This window comes from Papio anubis, chromosome 5, assembly GCF_008728515.1.
Source record: "Papio anubis isolate 15944 chromosome 5, Panubis1.0, whole genome shotgun sequence".
NCBI classification, from domain to species: domain Eukaryota; kingdom Metazoa; phylum Chordata; class Mammalia; order Primates; family Cercopithecidae; genus Papio; species Papio anubis.
In genome coordinates, this window is record NC_044980.1 from 166,976,176 (window position 1) to 167,004,109 (window position 27,934).

Genomic DNA, 27,934 nt, shown 5'->3' on the forward strand with positions numbered 1-27,934 from the left:
TTTAATGTTCCATGCCTTATCAACCTTTGTCTACAAACAAAGACCATACCTATTCTAATGATAGTATGGTGTCATGGAAACTCCTATCCCTTTTCCACTCTTTCACTCAAGGGTCTCCAAGCCGGTCCAAAGAACCCCGGGGAAGGCAAACATTGCCTTTTCCTAATCCATCCAGCTCTCCTTGTATGTCTTCTAACAAAGACGTCCATTTCTCAGTGTCCCAAAACTCTCATCCATATGAATATGTGTAAATAGTCACTTGGAAAAGTCACAGAGGCAGAGTAGCTATGGAAAGAGAAAATACGTTAGCTAGTCTGGACTCAACTAAGATAATAAAAAATACTATAACTCATTTATTCTGTAAGGATTCAGCATCAACTCTGCCGCAGGCCTTTTTCTGGATTCAGCAAATGCCTGATTTCTTCTTTCAAAGAGTTTACAGTCTTATGAATGAGACAGACAGGCAAATCATGTGCACTGGGCTAACATGGCACGCACAAAAGAGGACAACCAAGAATTCCTTCGGGAAGGGAGTGAAGCCCAACCTCGAGTGGAAGTATGGGAAGTGGTAAGCCAGGGAAGGCAGTAAACACCTGGAATGTCCAAGATTAGGAGGAGTTTGCTAGGTGAGGGAAGGAGAGAAGTACCCTCTAGGCAGAGAGAGCTATGCGTTAAAGGGGTCAGGGTGGCAGATGAAATGGCAGATTCATGGGGCCGTGTTGCATGATGGTGTAGGGTTAAGTAGAGGAACATTAGCTGGAGAATCAGATGGACCAGCCCAACTAACTCTTTTCTAGCCACCAAAACAGATTTTAAAATATGTCAAAAATCCAATTGGCCATCTTCTCTACAAAGCCTTCTCCCCATCCAGTGTTCTCAGAATGGCCCAACAACCTCACCCAGGTGATTATTCCCTGTCCTTCAATCCCATATTTAAAGCCATCCTTGATGACCCTCTCGTCCAATCTCTCATTCCCATCGCAACTGCTATCACTCTAATTGCACCACCTCAGCTTTTTCAGGGGAGCTGTGCCAGCCCCAGAACTGTCCTCTCCCTTCTTTGTTGCTGCTTCCGACCTTCCCCACACTGCAGGGCGGCCATTCCAAAATGGAAATCTGACCATGCACTAGTCATTCACTGATTCCCATTTTCCTCAAGATAAAGAGTTTTCAACATCTCTGATCTGCAGATCTGTTAATAAATGAACTTTCTGGAATAGTCTCCACTCTCCTTTACTTACCCCATGTCTTAGTCCATTTTTGTACTGCTATAAAGAACTACCTGAGACTGGGTAGTTTATTTTATTTTATTTTATTTTATTTTTTGAGACGGAGTCTCACTGTGTCACCCAGGCTGGAGTACAGTGGCCGGATCTCAGCTCACTGCAAGCTCTGCCTCCCGGGTTTACGCCATTCTCCTGCCTCAGCCTCCCAAGTAGCTGGGACTACAGGCGCCCGCCACCTCGCCCAGCTAGTTTTTTGTATTTTTTAGTAGAGACGGGGTTTCACCAGGTTAGCCAGGATGGTCTCGATCTCCTGACCTCGTGATCTGCCCGTCTCGGCCTCCCGACTGGGTAGTTTATAAAGGAAAGAGGCTGAATTGACTCACAGTTCAGCATGGCTGGGGAGGCCTCAGGAAACTTATAATCATGGCGGAAGGTGAAAGGGAAGCAAGGCACTTTCTTCACAAGGCAACAGGAAGGAGAAATGCTCAGCAAAGGGGGAAGCACCCCTTATAAAACCATCCGATCTTGTGAGAACTCACTCAGTATCATGAGAACAGCATGGGAGAAACTGCCCCCATGATCCAGTTGCCTCCACCTGGCCTCTCCCTTGACACATGGGGATTATGGGGACTATGGAGATTACAATTCAAGATGAGATTTGGGTGGGGACACAAAGCCTAACCACATCACCCCGGAACCCAACCTTATCAAGCCATCCCATTTTCTCAACATGTCATAACTTTCACATTTCCATGTCTGCCCCATCGTATTATTTCTGCTTGGAATTTTTACTTCCGTATGCTACCAGGTAAGTTTTTATTTTTTCTTTGAAGCCCTAGCTCAAAAAGCTTCTCCTTTAGCTAGCCCATTCTGTTCCTCCCATCCAGGAAGAATAAAATAGTTGGTGCTTCATCTGTGTTCTCAGGCACTATTGTCTCCTTAATACACTATACCATCAGTTTACCATGGTTCTGTAACTCAAGCAAATTTCAGACAACACAGTGGTCCACTGTCAGCCCAGTCTTAAGTTCCAAAAAGCACAACTATGCAACCCACAAGTAGTGAAAAGTAGTTAAAATCTTTGCTGGGCCCTGCCATGGAAATGACCAAGAGGGGAATGAATTTCCAATTAATACTACACATCTTTAAAATTACCTCCCAATGGTAAATGCAGTCATAAAAAAGGATGAGTTCATGTCCTTTGCAGGGACATGGATGAAGCTGGAAACTATCATTCTCAGCAAACTATCACGAGGACAGAAAATCAAACACTGCATGTTTTCACTCATAGATGGGAATTGAACAATGAGATCACTTGGACACAGTGCGGGGAACATCACACACTGGGGCCTGTCGGCGGGTGGGGGCTGGAGGAGGGATAGCATTAGGAGAAATACCTAATGTAAATGATAAGTTGATGGGTGCAGCAAACCAACATGGCACATGTATACCTGTGTATCAAACCTGCACGTTGTGCATATGTACCCTAGAACTTAAAGTATAATAATAAAAAAAATTATCTCCCAATGATTGACTCTTTCAATAGCCTTCTCAGTCGACAGTTGTTCTCTAAACTAACTCATTCATTTTCTCTCTCCCAAATCCTAACTTTCTAAAGCTACCTCTGACATCTACCTTGCATGTTTGTTTATTTCTCCCTTCTCATCAAGGCCGCTGACTTATACACAAGACGGACACCATTCCCACTATGGTCTTTGGAGTGGAGCTTCCAAGGATGCTGTTTCCGTAGAATACCATGTGAATGGTGTTCCCTGCAACACAGTAGATCTGCTGTCATTCCTCTCTCAGCTCTGTTCTGCGTATATCAACTTAGTATCTCTGACTTTTTCTCCCTTAGCCAGTTTCTGGATGCTGGCCCAACAAGCAAAGATCTCTCTCCCAACAGCCATGGGAGAAGGTAGAAGATCATGAATATTAGTTCATTAATTACTGTTGTCTCTGTTACATCTGTTTTTGCATCAGTCTTTTTTAGCAAATGGTGAGCTCTTCCATGTCACAGGCTGTATTTTATTTAGCTTGGTGATTCCAGAACCTGCACAGATTTCAGAACATGTAGATGCTCAATTATTGAGTCAACAACTTTAAAAAAAAATGTAAAAGTTTAAATGGCCCATAACTTTCCAAAATAAAAATAGCACTGAACACATTGGTTTTTATATTACTCATATATCTACCTTACTTCCTTTCAAAGGTTAGTGTCTTTTAGCCATGGGCTTTCAAGTTATAGTCTACATCAAACAAAAGTTTCAAGAACAAAAGTTACCATCACTTCATCCAATACATTCTAGTTTATTCTGTTTCTTTCTTTAACTATTGTTTTAAATTGAAAGCTCATCATAAACAACTAAATGGATGTCCCTACTCGTATGTTATTTCTCCAGTTTGAAAAAGTTGCTCTTCTTTCTTATTTTTTATTTTATTTTATTTATTTATTTATTTTTGAGACAGAGTCTTACTCTGTCACGCAGGCTGGGGTGCAGTGGTGTGATCTTGGCTCACTGCAACCTCCGCCTCCCTGGTTCAAACAATTCTCCTGCCTCAGCCTCCCGAGTAGCTGAGACTACAGGTGTGTGCCACCATACTTGGCTAATTTTTGTATTTTTCAATAGAGACGGGGGTTTCATCATATTGGACAGGCTGGTCTTAAACTCCTAACCTTGTGATCCACCTGCCTCAGCCTCCCAAAGTGCTGGGATTATAGGCATGAGCCATTGCACCTGGCCTGCTCCAGTTTTACCTTTTTTTTTCTTTTTTTTTTTTTTTTTGAGATGGAGTCTCACTCTGTCACCCAGGCTGGAGTGCAGTGGCGTGATCTTGGCTTACTGCAAGCTCCGCTTCCTGGGTTCACGCCATTCTCCTGCCTCAGCCTCCTGAGCAGTTGGAACTACAGGCACCCGCCACCACGCCCGGCTAATTTGTGCATTTTTAGTAGAGATGGAGTTTCACCGTGTTAGCCAGGATGGTGTCGATCTCCTGACCTCGTGATATGCCTACCTTGGCCTCCCAAAGAGCTGGGATTACAGGCGTGAGCCACCACACCCGGCCTCTACTTTTTCTTAAGAAGGATCCTATTTTTTTTTGTCTCCTCTTTAGCACACCATTGTGTGTTTCCCCAAATCAGCAGGCTCATGTGGCAGTGGTCACCAGTTGGTACTCCTGGATAGCATCTCCTCCTTAGGAGAAGCTTCCGTTTTCATGGCTACCTGTGTGGAAGTGGATGTGGGGGTTCAGTTGGGAAAGCACTACTCTGGTCCTCTAAGTCTCAAAACACAGGTCAGCTTGGGCATGAGGTCACCACTTGAAGCCCTAGTACTCAGAGCCCTGGTACTCTTCTTCCCTATGAGCTGCAGGCCTGCCTTCTCTTTTGCCCAGTTGTACAGAGGGCAACTGTTGTCTTAAGCATGGAATACTCACCTGTGCACACATACACACATGCAAACACATACACTTGTACACATGCATCATGTGTACAATGCATCATGTGTACTCATGAACAAACTCATGAATTCTCAGAGAAAATGGAGTCCCAAGTTATAAGGAGGAAAATAAAGTTTTTCGTAACCACTAAATAATGTGTACAATGCCTCTTTCTTGACACAGTCAGACTCTGTTATTATTTTGAATAGCATTTAATTACTTTTCTTCATGCATTGAACATCATCCTACTTTCAAATTGGGCCCCGTTGGGCCTGCTAGAAGGAAGAAAAGAGCTTGTTTTATAGCCTCTTAAAAACTCCAGCCCTATGCTAAAGTTGATGTGAGCAGGCCATTCTGGGAAGAACTTGATTATATTCCTGGCCAAGGGCCACGCTGGCCTTGGTTTCTGTCTGTGGAGACAGATGGGATGATTCTCTTCTTCCAGACATGGAGGAAACAGAAAAGCCCTGCTGAGAACTGAGACTCAGCCCAAAGTGGCCATGGAAGCAATGACGAATTTGTGGCATCATGGGGTTGTGGGTTTAGATTTCCACAGATGCCCAGACATGAGGGCCACCTGATGATGTGTGTGAGCCTGGTAGCCAGTGCCTAGCATTTCCCCAGGAGGGAGCATTCTCCAACACACAGCTCTTTCTATCCATCACAAATCAAAAAGGGGACAGAAATAAACAACAATAGCAACAGCAGGCCCAGCCCAAACAATGGACTTTGACAAGTCAAATGCCCTGTAAGACTCTCAGTCCCTTGGTCTGTAAAATAAAGACTGCACCTGCCCTGTCAGCTTTGTAGAGCTGCAGGTAAGTAGGCTGCACATGAGATCCACGTGGAATGGGAATGCAGTCCAAATACTGCATGGTACCGTGCAAATGTAAATGTTGGGACATTAAAAAGAATTTTCGTCATAATTAACAATAAAGCCTGTAAGATACACTTGAATTTCACAAATGAGAGAAAGGAACTAACACTTATGTGGCAGGCATTCAGCTGAGTCATTTCATAGATAATATCTCACGTCATCCTCACAATGGTAGTATGGTGAGGCAATGCTATTTTCTCGATGTTACAGAAGAAGGAGAGGTTCAGGGAGCTTACGTAACCCTCAAAATTTTACAGCCCAATAAGACAATAAGAGTCTAAGCTGGGAGACAAACTCTGGTGACTCAGGTCCAGGGTCTCTGCTTCCCACCTCTGCTCCACATCTGTGAGACCAAAATTAATCAGAGATAGACCCTGTTGCACAAGGCAGAAATCCCAGTGGCCATCCTCAGAAGAGTCCAGGAAGGGCAGGCCCTGAGCATCATGATGTCACTTCCAGTAGAATCCAGCTGATTTTGGACCTCCTTCCAAATCTGACATTTATGGATTCCAAGGATTATAGAAAATGAATCCTTTCTGGGCTGATCAGGGAATACTGCCTTTTTGTTGTTGTTGTTGTTGTTGTTGTTTGAGACAGAGTTTCACTCTTTTTGCCCAGGCTGGAGTGCAGTAGCGCAATCTCGACTCACTGCAACCTCCGCCTCCCAGGTTCAAGCAATTATCCTGTCTCAGTCTCCCTAGTAGCTAGGATTACAGGTGCCTGCCACCATGCCTGGCTAATTTTTTGTATTTTTAGTAGATACGGGGTTTTACCATGTTGGCCAGGATGAACTCAATCTCTTGACCTCGTGATCCACCCGCCTCGGCCTCCCAAAGTGCTGGGATTACAGGCCTGAGCCCCTGCGCCCGGCCAGGGAATACTGCTTTCTTAAAGCCACCAGGCTCCCCTAGTGTTGTCCTTGAGTGGAATCTTCAGCGGTGACCGCATAACCTCTATTTATTCTGTGAGCTTAAAAGTCAGTCCTCAAACATTTGACTTTGGCTGTCAGCTCTAAACTGAAGTGGGGGTTACCCGAGGTGGTTTGGATCTCAACGACTAGGCTCTTGGACTTGAGAAACAGCCTCCTGTTCTTGAAGAAGCTTTTTAAAAGTTTTTAAATGTTTTCTGATAGCAGTTACTTGAGCACTGTTGGCTTTCTGGTCTCATCTAGCAAGGGAGATGGGCTGCCTTAATGGGAGGCTGCCATCTGAAGTTGTTACATCCCCTCAGTCTGTTTTTAGAAGGCTCTTGAAGAGAGGAGATAAACTGCTTGGCAACCCTGTTCATGATAATGGATGGGAGGAGCCTAGCGGCTTGGGCTGGATGGCAGGGGAAGCTGGCAGGGATGTTGGTGACACTCCTGGCTCTGCACCAGCACCAGGCAGTTCCAGCCCTGAATATCCTGTGTCATTGTAGGAGCAATCTCTCTGAAATGTGAATCTGACCCCAACACCCCTTGCCTCCATGATTAAGTCAAAAGTCCTTAACTTAGTCATGCAAGTCCCTCATGATCAGCCCCTTCCAACCCCTTCATCATCTTTGTCCTCCCTTCCTCTTCTTCCTGTCCCTTCTCTCCAGGCTGGCAAGTCTACATGCATGGCACAGCATTTGGTGCCTTTATGCCCTTGCTCAAGCTATACCCTCCACTTGGAATGACCTTCCCCAGCTCTTTGGCCTTACAAAATTCTCTTTGCCCTCAAGATCCAGTTTAAGCATCTGCCTTTCTCTAGCCTACAACCTCTACATGGCCCCAACAGCACCACTATGTCCCCTATTAGTGACCTCCTGGTACTATTTGTTTGTCCCATCAGAGCACCTGTCACATCGGTGATGATTATCTGTTCTCAAGTCTCTCTCTCTGCTAGGCAGTGAATATCAGAAGGGCAGAGACCATGGCCTATTCTCATAACAGCCCCAGGCTATTGCATGTCTCAACTCTTTGCACATAGTAGATATACAGAAATGTGAAAGAAAATTAGTAAGGGAAGAAGGAAGTGAGCATGTGAGGGAGGGGCTAGGAAGGGTGAATTCTCCAAAAGAAATAGAGAAAGCATCTGTTGTCTCTTATTGTCAAAGTCTCCAGAGTGTTGCCAAGAATATATATGCTGGGAGCAGACTGTCTGCTGAACCCTTGCTCTGTTACTAACTATGAGAATTTGGGGAGGTTGCTTAAACTCCCTGTACTTCAACTTCCTCACTTGCAAAATGAGAATGAAAGTACTTGTGAGGATGAATAAGTCAGTACATGACAGTCATTTACAAATGCAACTGTGATTTAGACAGCATGAACAACATTAGCTACTGTAACAAGTCAACTCCTAGTCCCAGTGACTCATGGTCACATTTCAGTGCATCCCCTCCACAGAGTCTTTCAGGGATCCAGGCTCTTTCCATCTTGGTGCTCAGCTTCCTCTGGGTCCTGAGATTTCTCTCCCTAGAGCTGGCAGATAGGGAAAGAGCAAGGGTCATGGAAGGAATGGCCAGTCCTAGATATAAGGGGATAAACATCATTGTCCAGTGGCCACAGCTAACCCAGAAGAGTGGCTCAAAATGGGGTTTAGCTGTGGGCATTGAGAGAAGGAGACAACGAAGACACTGATGGGCATGGGAATTTTCCACCCCAGGCACCACTTGGCACACTGTAAGTCTTGAATAAATGCAGGTGCTGTTATTATAGCGGGGAGCCTGATAAAAAATATCTGCTACGATTCTTGATAGATAATGAGGATATTTTGCAGGTTGCAAAGAGTTGGTTGTTGGGAGTTCCTCCCCAAGGCATGGGCCCTAAAATCAACATATTTTGAGTCTCTGTTCTGCAGAGACACCCCCACAGTTCCTGTCTTTCATTTCCATGGGGAAAGATGGCTTTGTGCTCATTTTGTTGAGGATGTAACTGCCTTAAGGAAGAGCAGACCAGGAGCAGTGGCTCATGCCTGTAATTCCAGCACTTTGGGAGGCCAAGGTAGGAGGATCACTTGAACTTGGGAGTTCGAGACCAGCCTGGGCAACATAGGGAGACCCTGTCTCTATAAAAAATATAAAAATTAGCCAGGTGTGGTGGCATATGCCTGTTGTTTCAGCTACCCAGTAGGCTGAGGTGGGAGGATGGCTTGAGCCCAGGAGGTTGAGGCTGCAGTGAGCCATGATTGTGCCACTTACTGCAGTCCAGCATGGGTGACAGAGCAAGAGCCTACTCCCCCCAAAAAACCAAAACAACAACAACAACAACAAAACAGAGTAATGCATGTGCCAAGGTCATATAGAGAGGTTGTGGGAGGGCGTGAACTAGGACATTGTTCTAGTTATGAGCTTTGTGCCTGTGTGGCCTTGATCATCCCCCTCAACTGCCCTGAATCCCAGCTTCACATCTACAAAATGTTTGGATGGGGAGGGGATGTTTTAGAAAGGATAATTTCAGAGCTTATTTTTAGTTTTAAAAGACCATTCTGTGAAATGAGGTCATCTAAAGGGAAATGACTTTGAACAATGAAAGACCTTTACAAAAAGCAGGGATTGATGGTGATTGTGTTGCAATTATGGGAAAGTGCAAGTGGGCCTTCCATGTAATTGTAGCAACCCCACCTCTGTAGCAAAAAGTTATGCTCATTTCTACAACGGTGTCAGGAACTTCGGGGTTAACACTCTGCAAGTTTGACCAGAGCAAATAGATTTTGCTGAGTATATTCTCACAGAACATTATTTTTGTTTAAAAAAAATAGTGCTTTCAGTTAATAGCTGACATTTATTTAATTGGCCCAAACAGATTTATTGTCAACTGAAATGGCTAAGCTACATAAAAGAAACACAGGCTAGAGGACAGTTTAAAGGCAGTTTCAGTTTTACAAAGGCATGGATGGTTTTCTTTGAAAGCAGTTTGGCTCCAGAAGCTTGTGTCTGCTTAGCACCCTAGTCTGTTGGTCTGATCTGTGAGTGTGCCTCGGTGTTGTAAAAGTTTAATTTGTTTAAGGAATTCACTAATTTTATTGTTCACTCTTTTGTAAAATTATTCAGTAATTTTTTTTTTTTCACCAATCACTTGTGGAATCGTAGGCACTGGATATACAAACAGTAGCTGATTTGTTTTTAACTCACTTTGTTTAATCAAATTTTCAGAGCAAAATATTTTAAAAAGCACAGATGCCAAAAAAGTCTAGAGTATACATAAAACTGTACCACAAGCAATGGGTGGCCAACAACTGTCTCTGATCAAAATGTCGCATCTGACACAACAACTTCTCCTGGGACTCCAATTTCTAAACTGCTTGCAAATGAACAGCTAGCAGGATCTCAGTGCTGGCCCAGAGGGGGTTCAAAGGCTGGGATTATGCAGCTCGTCACTTTATTCGTTCTTCTTTAATTGTTCATAGATTTTGAAAATGTTTATGGGACTGGGGAGAGAAAGACAGAGCAGAACAAAAGGAATTAATAACTGTCAACTGCTTGATTCTTAATGAACCCAGTCAAGAATCTGGGCCAATATGACATATACTTGTACTCTCTCTTGGGGGTAGAGGGTGACTTTTCAGCCTAATTTTAACAGAAAAATGATGCCTGACACTCTTCAGACACAATCTCAGAATGTGTTGGGGCTGAACATTGAAAGGATATGGAAAGCAACTTTCTCCTAGTTACTCTTATTTTTTTCTGGGAGAGCTCAGCCAACTGCAATGTGGACCAACTGTAGTAGCCTAGTCCATGCATTCAGTTTGTTTCTTGAGTACCTACTCTGCTCTGGGCACCTGGTAGGCACTAGAGGCATATTTGAGAGCAAATACTGCATGGCATCTTCCCTCCAGACCTCACAGATTCCTGGGAAAACATATTAATAAAATAATCTCTCTCTCTTTTTACACACACACACACACACACACACACACACAGCAAAGATGATGATAAGAACTTACAAGTGAACTGTTGATCTAGTTGGCAAATCAGGAAAGGAAGTAATCTGGCTAAGATACGAAGAGGAAGCCAGAGGGAGAAACTTGAGAACAGTGTCTGCAGCAGAGAGAACAGCATAGGCCAAAATTCATCATGGGAGCCAGTAGGTCATGTCTAATAAACTCAAAGAAGGCCAGTGCGATTTGAGGGCAGAGGGTAAAGACTCCTGCAATATAAGATGAGGCAATGATCGAGTCAAATACGGTCACGTGGATCAGTTAAGGATTTCTACTCTCATGTGAGGCTATTGAAAGCTCGTAAGTATGACACAAGTCCCAGCTGGAAGACAAATGCATCTCAGGTCAAAATCTGGTCCCAGCACCTACTCATTCTGTGACTTTAGGCAAGTTTCTTCATGCTTTGAGCCTCAGGTTCCTCTTCTGTAAAATATGTAATTCCTACTATGCAAGGTCATTTGGGAGAGTCAATGAGAAAATATGTACAGCAATACTTAATATTACGTAATACAGTGGCTGATACGTAACATATGCTCACAACATGTTGCTTGAGATAAGTGAAACTGATGGCGTTTCTCACCTTTGATAACAGGAGTGGGCTTCGCTATCACCTTGCTTCTTTGGCGGTGAGGATATTGAGTTCAGCAAAATCCTCAAAATTTGAGACCACTCATTCTAATATTGGCTTTTCTCAGGTTAAAGAAAAAAGGAAAGATGTTTACTTTACCCCTGGAATTATAGAATCACAAATTATTAGATGTGGAAGGGACTTTGAAGGTGATAACGTCAGCCCCCTGCTCATTTTTGTAGCTATAATGGGTATTCATTGTTTTCTGTCGTCCCAATACCTATTTCCCTTCTCTTCAGTCTCCTTTTGAGGAATTACATCTTCCTCATTAGGTACAGTCTGATGGGGCTACTTGGGGTGTGCATCCTGCCCTAGTCAAGTGGCAAGGACAACTCCCAAGCCAGTGAAGTGAGCCTTCCCTTCCTGGAAGTGGAATCCCAAACAGAAAAATGAAAAGGCTGATATAGAATGGCAGGGTGGGGAAGGTGGGGGGCTCCACACCGGCACAGGCTCTTGGGCAGGTTGTTCTGCTCTTGGGCCCTACCTGAGTGTCTGCTTTCCAGCCTCTGGAAGGAGGAACCCTGAATCCCTTCCATGGTTCCAGCATGCTGTACAACTACCCCTTGAGTCTGCTGGTCCCTGAAAGCCTTCCAATATAATCCCATTTTAATAGCTAGCTTAGAGCCAAGGCATACTAATTAACACCACAGTGAAAAAATTGAAGCCAGAGAAATTAAGTGACCTGGACAAGGTCACACAGCAAATTTGTTGGATCTGGGTGTAGAGTCAATTAATTCCAAGTTCAGAACTCTTTGCACAGCACCTAGAGATTTTTTTTTTTAAATAGGGAGTTCTAGGAATACACCTTGATTTCTGCCCTTTTCTCATCGTCTTTGATTTCCCGTCCACTTCGTAGAAGCAAATGAAATTCTAGTTCAAAACGTGAGTAGCTTCATTTTGGGTCTGAAATCTGTAGACATGAAAGCTGGCATTCAAGGCCTTCATGACATAATCACCTCCCATGTCTCCAGCTTTATCTCCCACAAAGATAAAGACCTGCTGGTTTTTCTTCTACGTAAAACCTGCCGTCCAGCCACAGAGGCCCCTTCCTTGTCCCAGGCACCTGCTGTCCTGTCCTCTCTCACCCTCTCCCAGGGTGCTCTGTCTTCTTTCCTTCCTTGTTTCTTTTGGCACTATAGAGAGCTACTCTGTCCCCGGCCTGGTGATCTAACTCAGTGGTAAAGAAGGCCCAGTCCTTTTCTAAAGGAGAACGTAGTCTGCCAGGAGAGAGGGGTGAGTAAACAATCAGATCCAACAGGGGCAGGGCAGGAGGTTGTGGGATTACCAGCAGGATCCCAGCTGTCTTGGAAACCAGAGAAGTTTGCTGAAGGGAGGAGATTTTAAACTGACTTCCCGCGGATGAGTAGGAGATGAAAACAGGAAGAGGAAAGTGTGCATAAAAGCAAAGAGGAGAGAGACAGACAGAGGGAGAGAGAAAGAAGATAGAGATGATACCAAACACACAAGCAGCAGAAGAAAACATAAACTGGACAACAGAATCATAATGGACAACAGGCACCATCAAAAAAGTGAAAAGACAACCCATGTAATGGGGGAAACCTTTTGCCAATCATGTATCTGATAAGGGAATTTAATCTGGAGCATAAGGAACTATTATAATTCAATTATTTAAAAAGACAAATAACCAAAAATGGTCAAAGGATCAGAATGGGCATTTCTAGAAATATGATATACTAACAGCTTAAAAGCACGTGAAATGATGCTCCACATCACTAGCCATCAGAGAAATGTAAATTAAAGTTGCAATGAAATACCACTCTCTACCTACTCATATGGCTATCATCAAAGGATGGATAAGAAGTGTTGGTGATGATGTGGAGAAATTGGAATCCTCAAACACTGCTTGGAAGAATGTAAGATGGCACAGGCACTTTAGAAAACAGTCTGCCAGTGTCTCAAAAAGTTAAACATAGAGTTACCATATGACCCACAATTCCAGTCCTATATAGCCAAGAGAATTGAAAACATATGTGCACACAAAAACTTGTACACTAATGTTTACAGCAACATTATTCATAATAACAAGCATGTGGAAACAACTCAAGAGTGCATCAACAAGACAAATGGAGAAACACAATGTGGTATGTCCATACAATGGAATATTATTCAGCCATGAAAAGGAATGAAATGCTGATACATGCTACAACATGGATGAACCTCAAAGATATTATACTCAGTAAAAGAAGGCAGACACCAAGAACCACATAGCATTTGATTCCATTTCTATAAAATGTTCACAATAGGCAAATCCAAAGAGACAGAAAGAAGTTTAGTGGCTGCCAGGGGCAGAGGATGATGAGCAAATGCAAGTGTATGACAGCCAAGGGGTACGGGTTTCTGTTTTGAGGTAATGAAAATGTTTCTAAATTGATTGTGGCAAAGGGTACACAACTCTGTGAATATAATAAAGGCCATTGAATTGTATACTACACTTTGAGTGTGTGAATTGTATGGTATATGAATTATAATACATACCATGCATTTTTAAAATAATAAAAAAGCAATAATGCTTTCAAAAATAAAATAAAATAAGAACTCTTATGTATCTTGTGTTACATCCAGAAGATGGTAGGGTATAATGGCTAAGAGCAAAGGTTCAAAAGCAGCCTGCTGGAGTTTCCTGAGACCCAGAACCAGTTACTTAACTTCTTAGGGCTTCAGTTTCCTTCTCTGTAAAATGGGGGTGGATGAGAGAATGCATAAAAAGCACTGAATACCATGCCTGGCCCAGAGTACATGCTCAATGAAGGTGACAATTATTATCATGATCAGTTGACAGACTGGAAGAATGATGACCCTAACAGTTCCAGAGGGATTGTAGAGAAAGAAAAACTGTATCAGAAAAAAATATATATTTTTAGGTTTGTCATTATGAGAGCAAAAAAATATTTAGGAAATAGAAAATGCCAAATATGTCAAATTAATTTTATTCTGCAATGACAGAATTTTGTATAAATAGCCTTCAGAGTTCATTTAAAGTCACACATTCGTGAAAATATAATCGGGCGCACAAGTGAGAGAACCAAGCTTTTAGAGATTAGAGCAGGGGAAAACCCAGGAGCAAGCACAGTCTTACCTAAAATGCCTACCTGGCATTATCAGGAGCTCACAACATACCCATCATCTTGTCAATGGAAGCTTTGAAATAAGACTTTCCATCCTTTGCAGGAAAGGAGGTCATCCAGGCTGTTGTCTTCCAGAATTCTTCTTGTGCTATTGGAGTCTGAGGTGTTGTTAAAGTAAGAATAGCCAGAGATTGTGGAAAACAGTCAGAGGTAGAAAATAAAACTTGAGCACATTTTGAAGTTTGGCAATGACACTTTCAGTCATGTACCTTAGAGAAACACCAGCCCACATGCTCAATTAAACAGATACAAAGATGTTCCTGAGGCATTACTGGTAAGAGCAAAGAGGTAGTGGTGGTAATGATAATGGTGGCGTTAATGATGATGACGACAGTGGTGGTGGTGATGATGATGGTGGTGGTGGTGATGGTGATGGTGGTGGTGGTGATGGTGGTGGTGGTGATGATGATGGTGATGGTGATGATGGTGGTGGTGGTGATGGTGACAGTGATAGTGATGATACCTGACATTTACTGAGTACTCTCTATTTCTTAAGCATTGTTGTAAACACCTTACGTATATTGACTCTCTTAATCCTCACAGCAAAACTATTAGGTGGACACTGTTATTATCCTCATATTACAGATCACAGCACTCACTGTTTAAACCTCCCTGAAGACTTTTCATTCCACTTAGACTAGTCCAAAACCTAGCCCTTTACCCTGACCTCCAGTGACCTCTTAGATCTGTCTCCTGCCTGCTACTCTGAGTCCCCCACTCCTCCTCCTGCTCATCATGTTTCTTCCATCTATTCCTTCAACTCACCAAACTTAATTCTATCAGATCTTGTGCACCAGTTATTTTCTCTACTGAAAGCACTCTTCCTCTAGTCCAGTTGCTCCCAAAGCAAGGTCCCTAGGCCAGCAGGAGCAGCATCACCTGGGACCTTGTTAGAAATGCAGTTTTCAGGTCTCACCCCAAATCGACTGACTCTGAAACCCTGAAGGGGGGACCCTGAGATGTGGGTTTTACTTAGCACTCCAGGTGTGTGTGATTCTCCTGAGTTTGAGAATGGCTACTCTAGGTTTTCATGAGCAGGCTGCTCCTTGTCATTCAGGTTCCAGGTTACTCATCACATCTTCAGAGTCCCTCCCTAACCTCATCCTCCCCATGACTCTGTACCATGTCACCCAGCTTTATTTTCATCGTGGCTCTTACCATTACCCAATATTTTCCTGCTTGTGGAGGCATATGTCTGTCTGTGTGTTGTCAGTCTTTTCTACCCGTCAGTAAACTCTCTGAAAGCACAGACTTGCTGTTTACAGCCATGTCCCCGGCACCAAGCACAGAAGCCAACACAGAAAGGGCTCAATAAGTATTTGATTCATTTGATTAATTGATTAATTAATTGGAAGACTATGCAGGCAAGACAAGAGTAATTGACTGAACTATAAAGCAGGGCAGTCAAGTCAAATGACGCTGGGAGCCAGCCAGGTTCTGTAATGGAAAGGCTGAATGTGAAGCATGGAGGTATGGAGGTGGCAGGGCCAATGAGTAGAGAGTATGTGGCTAAAGGATTCAAGTTCAATACTGAAAGGGTGGTATAGACCCAACAAAACCAATTTGTGAGCCAGATTCAGCCCAGGGGCTGCCAGTTTGTAATCCTTATTCTAAAGGCTTGACCTTCGCACTCCATTGAGGACATGCCTTTCCTCCTTAAATAAGACTTTCTGTTCCAAGAGCTTGAAAAAGGCCTGCTTTTCAGCTTAAGAGCTGGAGAAGTAGAAGGGAGCTTGGAAAAAATCCATTAGGAATGAGAAAGTAAACCCTCGAGGAGGGGCTGTGTCTCTCCAGTCACAGAGAAAACCGGAGGAACCATTGGAACTCAGTTAAATACCCACACGGTAGCATGAATATGCAAAAACATTTATTGCAACCCTTTTCATAAACACCAAAAAAGGCTCTAAAAGTCCAAGAATATGGTATTGCTCAAATAAAACAGAGTAGAAAAATTATATGTAGTACTACTTAGTAGCAAATTTAAAAATTATATTTTAGGAGAATCTTTGATTACAGGCTGACTTGCACATGATGCCAGAGCACAGATAAAATAAGATTCCAATTTTATAAAAATAGCCTGTGTCCCAGCTGAGCCTGAACCTCGGGGATTTAGACCTGTCTTTCCATGTTAGAGAAACTCATTAAACAAGTGTTTAATTGCATGAGTTTTTCTTAATGGGGGTAAGAAAACATCAAAAAGGACATTTGACAGAGAAATGGGAAAGGGAGGTGGAGAGGACGGCAAAATACCTGTAGCCCCCCAGCCAGCTCCGTGAGCACCTACCTGAACAATAAAAAGGGGCCTCAGGCAGAAACTGAAGGAGCTGTGCTCAAGGACTCAGTGTGACCAGGGCCCAGGCAGCACAGCAGCAGGCTCAGAGGGCACGCGGGGATGTTGAATAAAGATTAGGAGCATTTTCCATGTCTTTGTGTAGTATGGAGTTAAGTGGGGGTTCTGAGGACACAGGATCACTGTCGTTCCCTCCGTGGTGCCAGAAAGCAAGCTTCAGATGTCACCACTGCCGTAGTGGGCACTGACATGGACAGCATCGACCGAGGTCGGGAGATGTTTCCTACGTAGGAGACAGCGTGGTGGGCACAGAACAGGAGGGGCCTCTTGTGAGTGCACGTGAGACTCCCCCACCCTGAGCTCCCTGAGATCACTTGGGGAAACATTGAAAGGGGAGCTTAGCCGGGGCGCGATGGGTCATGCCTGTAATCCCAGCACTTTGGGAGGCCGAGGCGGGCGGATCACCAGGTCAGGAGATTGAGACCATCCTGGCTAACGTGGTGAAACCCTGTCTCTACTTAAAAAATACAAAAAAGTTAGCCATGTGTGGTGGCGGGCGCCTGTAGTCCCAGCTACTTGGGAGGCTGAGGCAGGAGAATGGCGGGAACCCGGGGAGACTGAGCTTGCAGTGAGCTGAGATAGGCCACTGCACTCCAGCCTGGGCAACAGAGGGAGACTCCATCTCAAAAAAAAAAAAAAGAAAAGAAAGGGGAGCTTGGCAGATGGAGGCAAAACAGTTATATATGAGTTCAGGGACCTCATTTGTACACATATGTTGATGTGGAAACTTGGGGATATTATTTGCATTTATATCACTGATTGTAAATATATCAAAATATCAACAGTTTCTCTGAGTGGTAGAGTGGTGGAAGATTTTCATTTTCTGTTGGATAGTTTTTGCACTTTGTAATTTTTTTTTCCTAAACTGAACAGATATGACCTTGATAACAAGAAAATCCAAATTCTATTATTTTAAAAATACATGATTGACAACATCAGGCATTTTTAGTAGTGAGCCAGAGAACTGGCTTCCGGAGTGAGGAGGCTGAAAAAGGCTCAGATCCATAAAAGGTAACTAGATGGTATCCCCAAGACTGAAGAGTCCTCCATGTTGTGCTCTAAGATGGAAGTTCCCAATAGTTGCTGATTGTCATAGACCACCTCACAGCTCTTACTGTTTTTAATCCTTGTAACAGCTGTATGAGGTCTTATTAGCCATTAGGTACACCTAATCCGCAGTGGGATATTCATGCCTACGTTCTTTTGTCTGTGACTTTCCCCCATGGTTTTCTAAGGCAGATGATACTTTCTAGATGCTGCCTTCTAGAGTATGAGATCTTCACCTGACTTGGGGGCAGTCTGTAAACCTCTTGGATTTACATCCAGAGCTTTGCATGCATGTTCGTTTTTCTAATAGGATAACCCCGAGTTTTACTACCCCCCTCCAAAATTTAAGTACTCCTATTCTATGTTATTTGAAAAGCATAGGCTTTGAAAAAAAAACAAAACAAACAAACAAACAAAAACATTAGAAATAGGAAATGCTTCTTGAACAGTAAGATTTTGAGGATCTAATGGTAAGCAAATCAGAAACATGTGGATTAAATTTCCCTTAAATTGGGCATAAACCAAATAATATAAACAGTTTGGTAAAATTTGCTTGGGGTTTTCTCAAACCCAAACCATTTGAAAAAAAGAAAATGTTGGTATTTTTGATGAACCCTAAAGAGAGTCTATTTGGCAGATTATAGGTTGGGTGAGCCTGTTTGTGGTATTTCAACATAGCGTGTTTTCCAGTTGGGGGCACTGGTTCATTTGGGGTTGATGTTGTTAGATTTGCGGCGTGGTGGGTGGACAGTGGTTGTGCTGGTGTACATTAGGGTGAAAGGAATACTCCACATCTCCCCATGCCACAGTTTATTCTGGGTTGCTTGTTACCAAGAGGAGTTTGCCTATGGAAACCATCAGAGAACTATAGAGACTTGGAGGAGGTGGACCACTGTCTCCCCACCATGTCAGCCAGTCTGTGAAACCACATCTTCGAAGGTGAGCAGCTGCAGAGAGCGCCTGGCTGTGGGTATTGAGACCACTAATAGTCCTTCTGTTGCAGCCCAGTGGGAGAAAAAGAGGCAAGATGGCTTTTTGTTGCTTTTTTTTTTTTTTAATGGAGTTTCACTCTGTCACCCAGGCTGGAGTGCAGTGGTGTGATCTCAACTCATGGCAACTTCCGTCTCCCAGGTTCAAGTGATTCTCCTGCCTGAGCCTCCTAAGTAGCTGCAATTACAGGCGTGTGCCACTGCGCCCAGCTAATTTTTTAATATTTTTAGTAGAGAGGAGGTTTTACCATGTTGGTCAGGTTGGTCTCAAACTCCTGACCTCAAATGATCTGCTCAACTCGGTCTCCAAAAGCATTGGGATTACAGGCATGAGCCACTGTGCCCAACCGAGGCAAGAGTTTTAATAGCTCTTTTGGCTCTAACAGATCATTGAGGTAGTGATCTGATGCCAGCAGGTGCTAATACTCCAATAACACAATCAGATGCAGAGTAAGAATCACTGATTGTGGCCGGGCGCGGTGGCTCACTAGGTATTGCCTAGTTAGCAGTGTTGCCTCTCTAGGGAGGAGCAAGAGCCATAACAAATCATTTGTTGTCCCAAGGCCAATTTTGCCTTTAGATCATATTCAGTGCTGGCAGATTACAAGGAGAAGGTATGGCCTTGTAGGGAGAGGAATATATGCTGGGGAAAAGGCAGATGCCATGAGAAACACCAGCCCTCACAGCCTGGCATCTGCAGGAAGAATCTTGGGTACATTCAATTTAACCAGCATTTAGTGGATGCTGACTCCTATAGGTGGACAACTCCACATTCATAACTCTCTGCAGATTTTTCTCTCGAGGTCTGGAGTAGGCCCACATATCCACCCAACCTCCCTACTGGACAGCTTCACCCTCATTCAGCTATTCATTCAGCAAGTATTTATGGTGTGCCTCCATAGACGGACAATGTCATGTGCTCAGGATTTTGGGGTGAACAAGACACGCTTCTTGCTTGGCAAAAAGTGCAGTAGGGGAGCCAGACGTGTAAACAGGCAGTCACAGTCACCTACGCCCCCTCCACGCAGAAGGAAATGAGCAAGTCTGTTTTACTAAGATTATTCTCTTCTCTCTGGGCTGTGAAAACACATTCCAGATCACGAGAAGAGAAACACCCATACACAAATCAGATCCCTCATTAATTGCACTTCATCTTGTAGTTTCTCATTCACTGCAGTACAGTGATGATCTGGTCATCTCCAGCACAGGTGCTGGGTTCCTGCATGTGCCACCTCTTGTGCCCACAGAGTGTCATAGGACCCTGAAGGCTGGCTCCATGACACATGGTATCATCCTGCTGTTGGTAACAGGCCCTACCAGCCATCCAGGTGCCCACACTTAGGTGCTTCATCCTCTGCTTCCTCCAAACCCACACCTCTTGCTGGCTTCAATGGCGGCATGGCCAGCTCCCAGCTATCTTTACTCCTCTCTCCCTTCAGGGTCATATCTCAGGTATTTTCAAGGCATGCCAATTAAAATTCTGCAAATCCATGACCTCTTTGCTCCACCTCTGTTCCAATGATACTTTTACCTTCTCCTGGACGGGCTTCCTCACTGGTCTTCCTGCTCAAGTTACTCCCTGCATCTCTCTACCCTTTATGCCAATCATCTACAATGCAAATCTCAGCATGTCACTTCCAGGCTCAGAATGCTTTCATATCTCATTGGTAGCTTGGCATTATAGCTTTCCATGTTCTTGGTCTTGTTTTCTCTATTCTTCCCCCGCCCTCCTTATGAAATGCACCAAAGTCTCACGTCATGGTATCTTTGCACGTCATGTTCCCTCCAAACTTACCCCAGACCTCAGCTCTGATGCACTCCTTAGATATGCTCAAACCCCTCTTCAGTGTCCCCAGCCCAAATGCTTCCCTCCACTGTTAATACTTGTTATAGGGGCTGTGAACAGGTTGGCCTCCCAATCTGGAGGGTGTGAGCCCCCTGAGGATGGGAACCATGCTTTCTGCAACACCGCAAAGCCCTCATGAATGAATGAATGGGTCTGACACTCTAGCTGGCTCTACAATGAGGAAAGGCTTCTAAATATTTTGTCCCTATGCCTGCGCCAGACCCAACCACGAGATCTTATCAGGAAGTCTGCCTCTGTTGCAGTGTCAATCTTCCAGCGTGACGTGAACCTTGGGGACCTGCTGGTAATCATTTGCAGCAGCCAAAAGTGCTCTTTAGAGAATGAGTCATTTGGTCGTTGCACACACAGGCTGGTGACCCGCAGAGAGTTTGTCTACAGACACCTTTGTGGGCAGCCGTTCGATTTCCTGAGCCTGAGGAGGCCTTTATTTCAGATTCCAAACTTTATTGCAACTTCTGAGTGACTGCCTTGACCCTATTGGTAACCTCACAGCACTTATAGTGATTCATCTCTTCAGGAAACTGTGTCTCCCCTGGGTCTGTCCCGTGATATTGGCGCAGGAATAGTGGCTGGGAGTGGGATTGGTGAGAGGGAAAAGCCTCTTTGCCATTTGCAGTCTCTTGAGTGGCCTGTGAGAAAAATATTTCCTTCGCTGTGGGATTCAGCAACTGCACACCAGAATGAAAAGGTGAGGAGCTGGACCCCAGGCCCAGCCCAGCAGAGGATTGAAGGGAATAGCCAGGCTCACTGCAGCTCTCCCACTCCTCCCTTCCAGAAATCCACCCACTGGGCCATCTTGTGATCCCTAACCATCATCATTTAGATCTGTCTACTGGACCCAACATGTCCTTGACTCTCCCAAACTTATAGAAGACAGACGGTGTGGTGTCCTTTAAGGATGGCAAGTTCTGGAGTTATGCTTTTTATTGGAGAATAACATACACACAGGTAAGCACACAAGTCACAGGTGTGCAGCTCACTGAGTAGTCTCAAAGGCACAACTGATGCTGCATTCCCACTTCAGCTGCCCAAACTTCACAAGTCACATACCCCGCCTGAGCCTCAGTTTCCTCAGTTCTCAAGTGCAGTTAAAAACCCATCTCTTCTAATCGGGCCTTCACTACAAGCAAATCTGAAATGCTACCCCTTGCCTGTCTCCTCACTTGGCTTTATTGTTGTTCATAAAGCCTATCATCTTCTGATGTGTTATTTGTTGTTTGTTTAGATTGTTTATTTTCTCTCTCCCAATGAGAATGTCAGCTCCCTGGGCAGAAGAAATTGATTTCGCTCACCACTCCATCCCTGCAGCTAGAACGGTGCCTGTTCACTAAATCAATACTCATTGGATGAATGTAGACAGTGGTTTTGAGGACAGCTTGAATGCTTTAAAACTTGGGAAACATCATTAAGATGGTTAGTTAAAAAAAAAAACAAAACAACAAATGGGTTGGCCAAGCTGTGGTGCAATTGGAACCCTTGTGTAATTGCTGGTGGGATGGTAAAATGGAGCAGCCACTGTGGAAATAGTATGAATGACAGTTCCTCAGAACATTAAAACCTAGACTTAACAATGATCTGGTAATTCAGTTTCCAGGTACACACCCAAAAGCACTGAAAGTGGGGTCTTAAACAGATATTTGTATACCCATGTCCGTAGCAACATTATTTGCAATAGCCAAAAGATGGAGACTACCCAAGCATCCATCGATGTATAAACAGTCCACAAAATGGGGTCTAAATATACAATGGAATATTATTCAGCCTCAAAAATGAACTCAGTTTTCACACGTGCTACAAGATGGGCAAACCTTGAGGACATTATACTAAGTGAAATGAGCCAGGCGCCAAAGGATAAACACTTTATGACCTCACGTACACGAGACACCTAGAGCATTGAAATTCATAGAGACAGTAGAATAGTGGTTTCCAGGGGCAGAGAATGAAGGGTTGTTGTTTAATGAATACAGAGTTTCAGTTGAGGAAGAAGAAAGTTCTAGAGATAGGTAGTGGTGATGATTGCACAACAGTGTGAATATACTTAGTGCTGAGGGTTGGACAATGAGTAAGACCAATTCCTTGGCCTTTAAGGAGCTTCTTGTCAGGTGGAGAAGGCAAGTGATTAAAAAATAAGCATAGTAGGCCGGGCGTGGTGGCTCATGCCTATAATCCCAGTACTTTGGGAGGCCGAGGCAGGCGGATCATGAGGTCAAGAGGTCGAGACCATCCTGGCCAACATGGTGAAACCCCGTCACTACTAAAAATACAAAAATTAGCTGGGCGTGTTGGTGTGCACCTGTAGTCCCAGCCACTTGGGAGGCTGAGACAGGAGAATCTCTTGAACCCAGGAGGCAGAGGTTGCAGTGAGCCGAGATCACACCACCATACTCCAGCCTGGCGACAGAGCCAGACTTTGCCCCCACCAAAAAAAGTAAGCATAGTAACATGTGATGAGAAGCAGGCTTGCGGAGGACTGGCAACATAAAGTGGTGACATGGATATGAGACACTGGGAAGCCGAAAGAGAGTCGGGGGTGTCCAGAGAAAATGTCGGGGAGTGGAGTGCAGGGAGGGGTGTGGGTGCACAAGATGACGCAGTGCCCTATGGACCAGACTAAGGAATGCATACTTGATCCCGAGGGCAATAGGGCCACTGGAGAGATTTACACTAAAGAATGAATTAGAAGCCTTGCTTTGAGTGCCACAAGGAGAATGGATTGAAGGAGGAGAGAAGGTGGAAAGAGTTTGTATTAGGATCCAGGATGGAATCTGTGTTTATCTCCAACACTCCTCGTCTGCTTTCTACCATACACAAGGCTTTCTAGAATGTCAGGGGTTAGACTTGTTTCCCCACCTATCATGTCACTAGTACTCAGGAGTGCTAAGCCTTCGCCAGGTGCATCCTGAACCCCATGGACCAGCCTTGGTCTGACTTAGCGTTGAACTTCCTGGAGGACTTGGAGTGACAGAGTGCAAGCCCTGCATGCACCTTGGATGTGTGGCACTAAGCACGCACTGAGAAGTAGAAGCGAAAGGCCGTCGTCATTGTCTTTGGGAAAGGCTCTCTGCTGCTGAGTTTTTAAAATAAGCTTCATGGCAGTTGTGTAGGATTCGAATGTCACAACTGTAGTGAGGGAACTGGGGAAACGAAAGCTAGAAAGGGAGTGTCAAAGCTGTTGTAACTTGATGTGGGAGCTGAGACGCTGACAGTCTGATTTGCATTTTGCAAAATTCTGACAGATCCTCACATGCCCACCCCATTCTCTGCTGGGGTTTATCGCATCCATTTCCCCTAGAGTGCTTCATAAAGAATTTAGGTCTAGAAGGCTTCATTTAGAATCCAGTTATTATCAGCATTAAGATCTGGGTTCCAGGAGAACATGATTGCTCTCTGTTTCGTAGCTCAGAGCTGTAAGGGGGAGCTCTTTACTGCTGAATGCGATCACAGGCACACCCTAGTGATGTTGTACCCACCCACCTACAGACAAATTGCTGTTAGTCACTCAGAACTGAAGAGTCCTTATAGAGGTAACCATCTCACTGCAAGATAGGGAAACTGAGGCCCGGGAAAGAGATGGATAGGCATGAGTCACTGGGAGAGCCAATCGTTAACTGGGAAAATATTTACTAAGCTCCTACCATGTGCTAGGACACTTGGGATTTAAGTGGCAAGTAAAATACTGGTCATCTTGTTGACTAGACAGCTCATACGCTCCTACTTCTTGTTACATGAGCCTTGGTTTGGATTTAAGTTGGTATCCATTTATATTTTATGGTAAGAAACCTGTGCTAATCAACTCCTTATTCTGTTTCAGAAACTATGTTGGATGTTTTGCAACCATTACCTTGTTCAATTGTTGTCAAACAAAGAGATACATATTTATCATCCACGTTCTACAGATGGGGAAATTGAGCTCAGAGAGGAACATTGTCTTGCTCAAGGTAGCAGAGCTGGTGAAGTGCTGAGCTAGGATTAGAACTTATGTCTGCCTGTCTTCAAACCCTTGATTCTTCATCCTAATCCTGTGTCTCTGGCCAGCGGATCTTTATATCCTTAAGCTAAACCCTCTGAATTTTGCATCTTACTTGACCTCCAAGTGGCGGAAGCCCCAAAACTCTTCATTGAATGGGAACAAGTCCCCAGGTCCCATGAAAATTATTCTACAGGAGAAGGAGTTGGGAGCCCCTTTTCCTCTACTTTCCTTCCATGTGGACCCCTTAGAGTCAGAGAAAGACAGAACTGGTATCTGCACCAGGACAGCTGGCTGAATAACTCAGCCTGATGCCTACCATTTACTACTCTGTGCCAGACACTGTGCTAAGGGGTTTCCACGCACCAACTCAAATCCTCACAACACCACCGTGAGATGGGTTCTGTCATTCTCCCTCTATTGAAATTGAGAAAACGGAGGCAGAGATAGGTAATTCCATTTCCAGGGTCACAAGCTAGGAGAGGCAGGATTGGAGGGTCCTCATTTTGTCTGAGTCTAGATTTCAGGCTCCTTATAATTACTTTGTATGCTTAAGAAATTCCTGTTGACTGAGTGGTTGAAATTAATTTTTTCAAATCAGTCTTTCTATGTTCCCACATCACTGGACTTTTTGAACGAGCCTAGAGAAGCCAGCAGCAGGCCAGGTGTATAGTACGTGTACTAGGTGAATGAGGAAGCCACCCAGGGGGGTTCCAGGGCAGAGAGAGCCATCCCCACACTGACAATCAGGTTCTGAGGACTCTAGCGCTCCAGGGAGAATGACGCTCTGCAGTTCATTCCAGTCTCACCCAGTTTTCCTCCCCTGCTTCAGTTCTTTGATTTGTAATGGCCTTAGCTCATTCCTTTACATTCTTCCCTTGGGGTTATGTCACTCATGGTGAACAAAGCATCTTTTCAAGGACCCTGAAGAAATCAGATTATGCTATAGGCCCTGCAAATTAGAGGCCTGGAGAGGAGGTCTCTTATTTGAGGATAATCACCATCCCTTCTCTGTTTGACAACTTATTTCAAGATAATTAGAGCTTCACTTTCTTTACTGGGATCAACTCTTTCTGTTTTCCCTTATCCTTGCCCTACCAGCTCTGGAGCTGACTCTCATGGCAGCTTGCAGTCAGACAGGGGACATCTGCAAATTTGTGCTGGGCCACAATCCCTTACCAAGAACTGTCAAAACAACTGCCATGGATACAGCCTTTAAAAATTGGCACTAGTGGCCCAGGTAAGATATGAGTTTAAATCTTCATTCATTCAACATCTTTACTAGACATGTGTTCAGCATCTTTAACACACACAACTCTAGGTGCTAGGAATATCACAATAGAAAACACACACAACTCTAGGTGCTAGGAATATCACAATAGAAAATGAAGACCAAGGCCCTGCCTCGTGCAGCTTACTTCATAGTTGTGAAGACAAATAAAGGACATGAGGAGCTTGACTAACCTAGAGATAAAATAAATTTTAGAAATAAAGAAGTGTGTTCAGAAAGTGAAACTTACTACTCCCAGGTACAATAGTAAGAGTACCCATAATAACAAAATCATTATGATAATAACAATAGTCATATTTTAAGTAAAAATGAAATTATTTATTATTAGACTAGAATTTGCTGTATAGAAACTTGCTAAAAGTAAGTGATCAATGTCTAGGACTTGGAATTATTTTGTTAAATAGACCATTGGCATTTGATGTAGTCACAGGAAGTCGGAGTACCTGGGGAATGAGGTGTTTCATTGATTCGCTTTTCCTCTTGTTTTGTGTAAAATTCACTATTATTAATAGTAATAATAAATGATTACCCATTATCTTTCTAGGCCCCTGGATTGTTGTTCCAAATATTTAAGGATTTTTCAATTCAAGTCAATTAACATTTACGTCTATGAGGTCGGGGCTGGGATGAGAAGCAGGTGAAGAAATGGATCTCTATGAACAAGGAGACTTAGGAAATTGGAATGCCGTGTACACACTTGCGAAGATTTTGGAAGTGAGGGTTTGTGTGTGTGCGTTTAGCTTGTTTTTTCCCTATAATAAATCTCAATCTTATCTAGGCTTGTGCTGTATATGTTTACCTATGTGTCCTCCAGTACTTATTATTTACATGGTCAAATTTAAATAAATGAATCTATAGCTGCACAATGGGAAAAAAATTAGAAATTCAATTAGGAATTGACTAGTTTACAATCTCCGTTGGGATATTTTAATGTACCTCTCAAAAGCGGAGAGATCAAGAAAGAAAAAAATAAGAATGATATAAAAAATTTGACTAATATGCACATTCACAAATTTGATGGGATTTGACATATATTTGACATATATAGGGCCTTATATTCAATAAATATAATGTGTATGTATTTCACACTCACATGGAATATTTGCAAATATTTATTTAATAGATATCAAGCCTATTAGAAGCCTTAACAAATACTGAAGAATCAATATCATACAGACAACACTCTCTAACTGCAATATGATAAAATTCAAAGCAAAAAGCAGAAAAACTATATGTGTGGTATATGCATATAATATATATATGTAGACATACACATATACACAAACAACACACCTTTAGAAACCAAAAAAATAAAAAACCCACTTGTATATAATTAGTCAAAGAAGAAATTTTAATGAAAACTATCAAAGATTTATAGCAGATAATGAAAACATTACTACTGAAACACCTACAGGGAAATTTACAGCCTTAAATACACATATATTAGAAGGCAGGAAGAAGAGTTAATGAGATAATCTTTCAGTTCAGAAACAGGAGAAACAAAACCCATTGGTTTAGGGCTGGAACACACCTGGAATATATATATATATATATTTTAAAACTGACTCACTGGTAAGCAGTCTAACATTCCATTAAACTTACATAAAGGAGGGTTGGGTCCGAAGGCAAATTAAAATAGCTCTAAAGAAAATCAAACCATACTATAATGTTGGAAAAAAAAAAAAGAAAACTTTCATAGCAGAGGGTATAACAGTTAGCAATTGCTGTATAACACATTACCTCAAAATTTAGTGGCTTAAAATAACAAACAGTTATTATCTCCCAGTGTTCAAGGGTTAGGAACTTGGTGTGGCTCGGGGTCTCTCACGAGGTTGCAGTGAAGCTGTCAGTCTGGGCTGCAGTCATCTGAAGACTCAACCGAGGTGTGGAATTTGCTTTCAAGTTCACTCACATGATTTATTTCAGGCAATACTGTTCTTCACTGGGTCTTCCTCACTCACTGCTGGGTGCCTTGCCCCCCGGGCCTCTCCATAGGCATGCTTCCGCCAGAGTAAGCAGTCTTAGAGACAGAAAGCCGATCCCCAAGACAGAAGCCACAGTCTTTTATGACCTAGTCTCTGAAGTGGCATGCCATCACCTTTGCCACGTGCAGTGGTCACACAGACTAACCATAGCACTATGGGGCATGCAAGGGTGGGAATACTAGGAGAAAGAGATCATTGGGGGCTGTGTGGGAGGATGCCTGCCAC

General features: G+C 43.6%; 1 long non-coding RNA gene across 5 annotated transcripts; it reads right to left on the reverse strand.

The window, feature by feature from the left end:
• On the reverse strand, positions 1–27,748 carry LOC108586542. Of its 5 annotated transcripts, none has more exons than XR_004183908.1 (6): positions 16,498–17,011; positions 14,178–14,311; positions 11,020–11,168; positions 10,446–10,648; positions 2,862–2,998; positions 1–285 (listed from the first exon to the last, which is right to left on the reverse strand). It is a non-coding gene; the product is annotated as an uncharacterized LOC108586542 (long non-coding RNA). The 5 variants fall into 5 exon arrangements; XR_004183909.1 differs by lacking the exon at positions 16,498–17,011 and adding an exon at positions 27,465–27,748 and having other exon boundaries at positions 2–285; positions 11,020–11,129; XR_004183906.1 differs by lacking the exon at positions 16,498–17,011 and adding an exon at positions 27,465–27,748 and having other exon boundaries at positions 2–285.
• Positions 27,749–27,934: the final 186 nt, after the last annotated feature.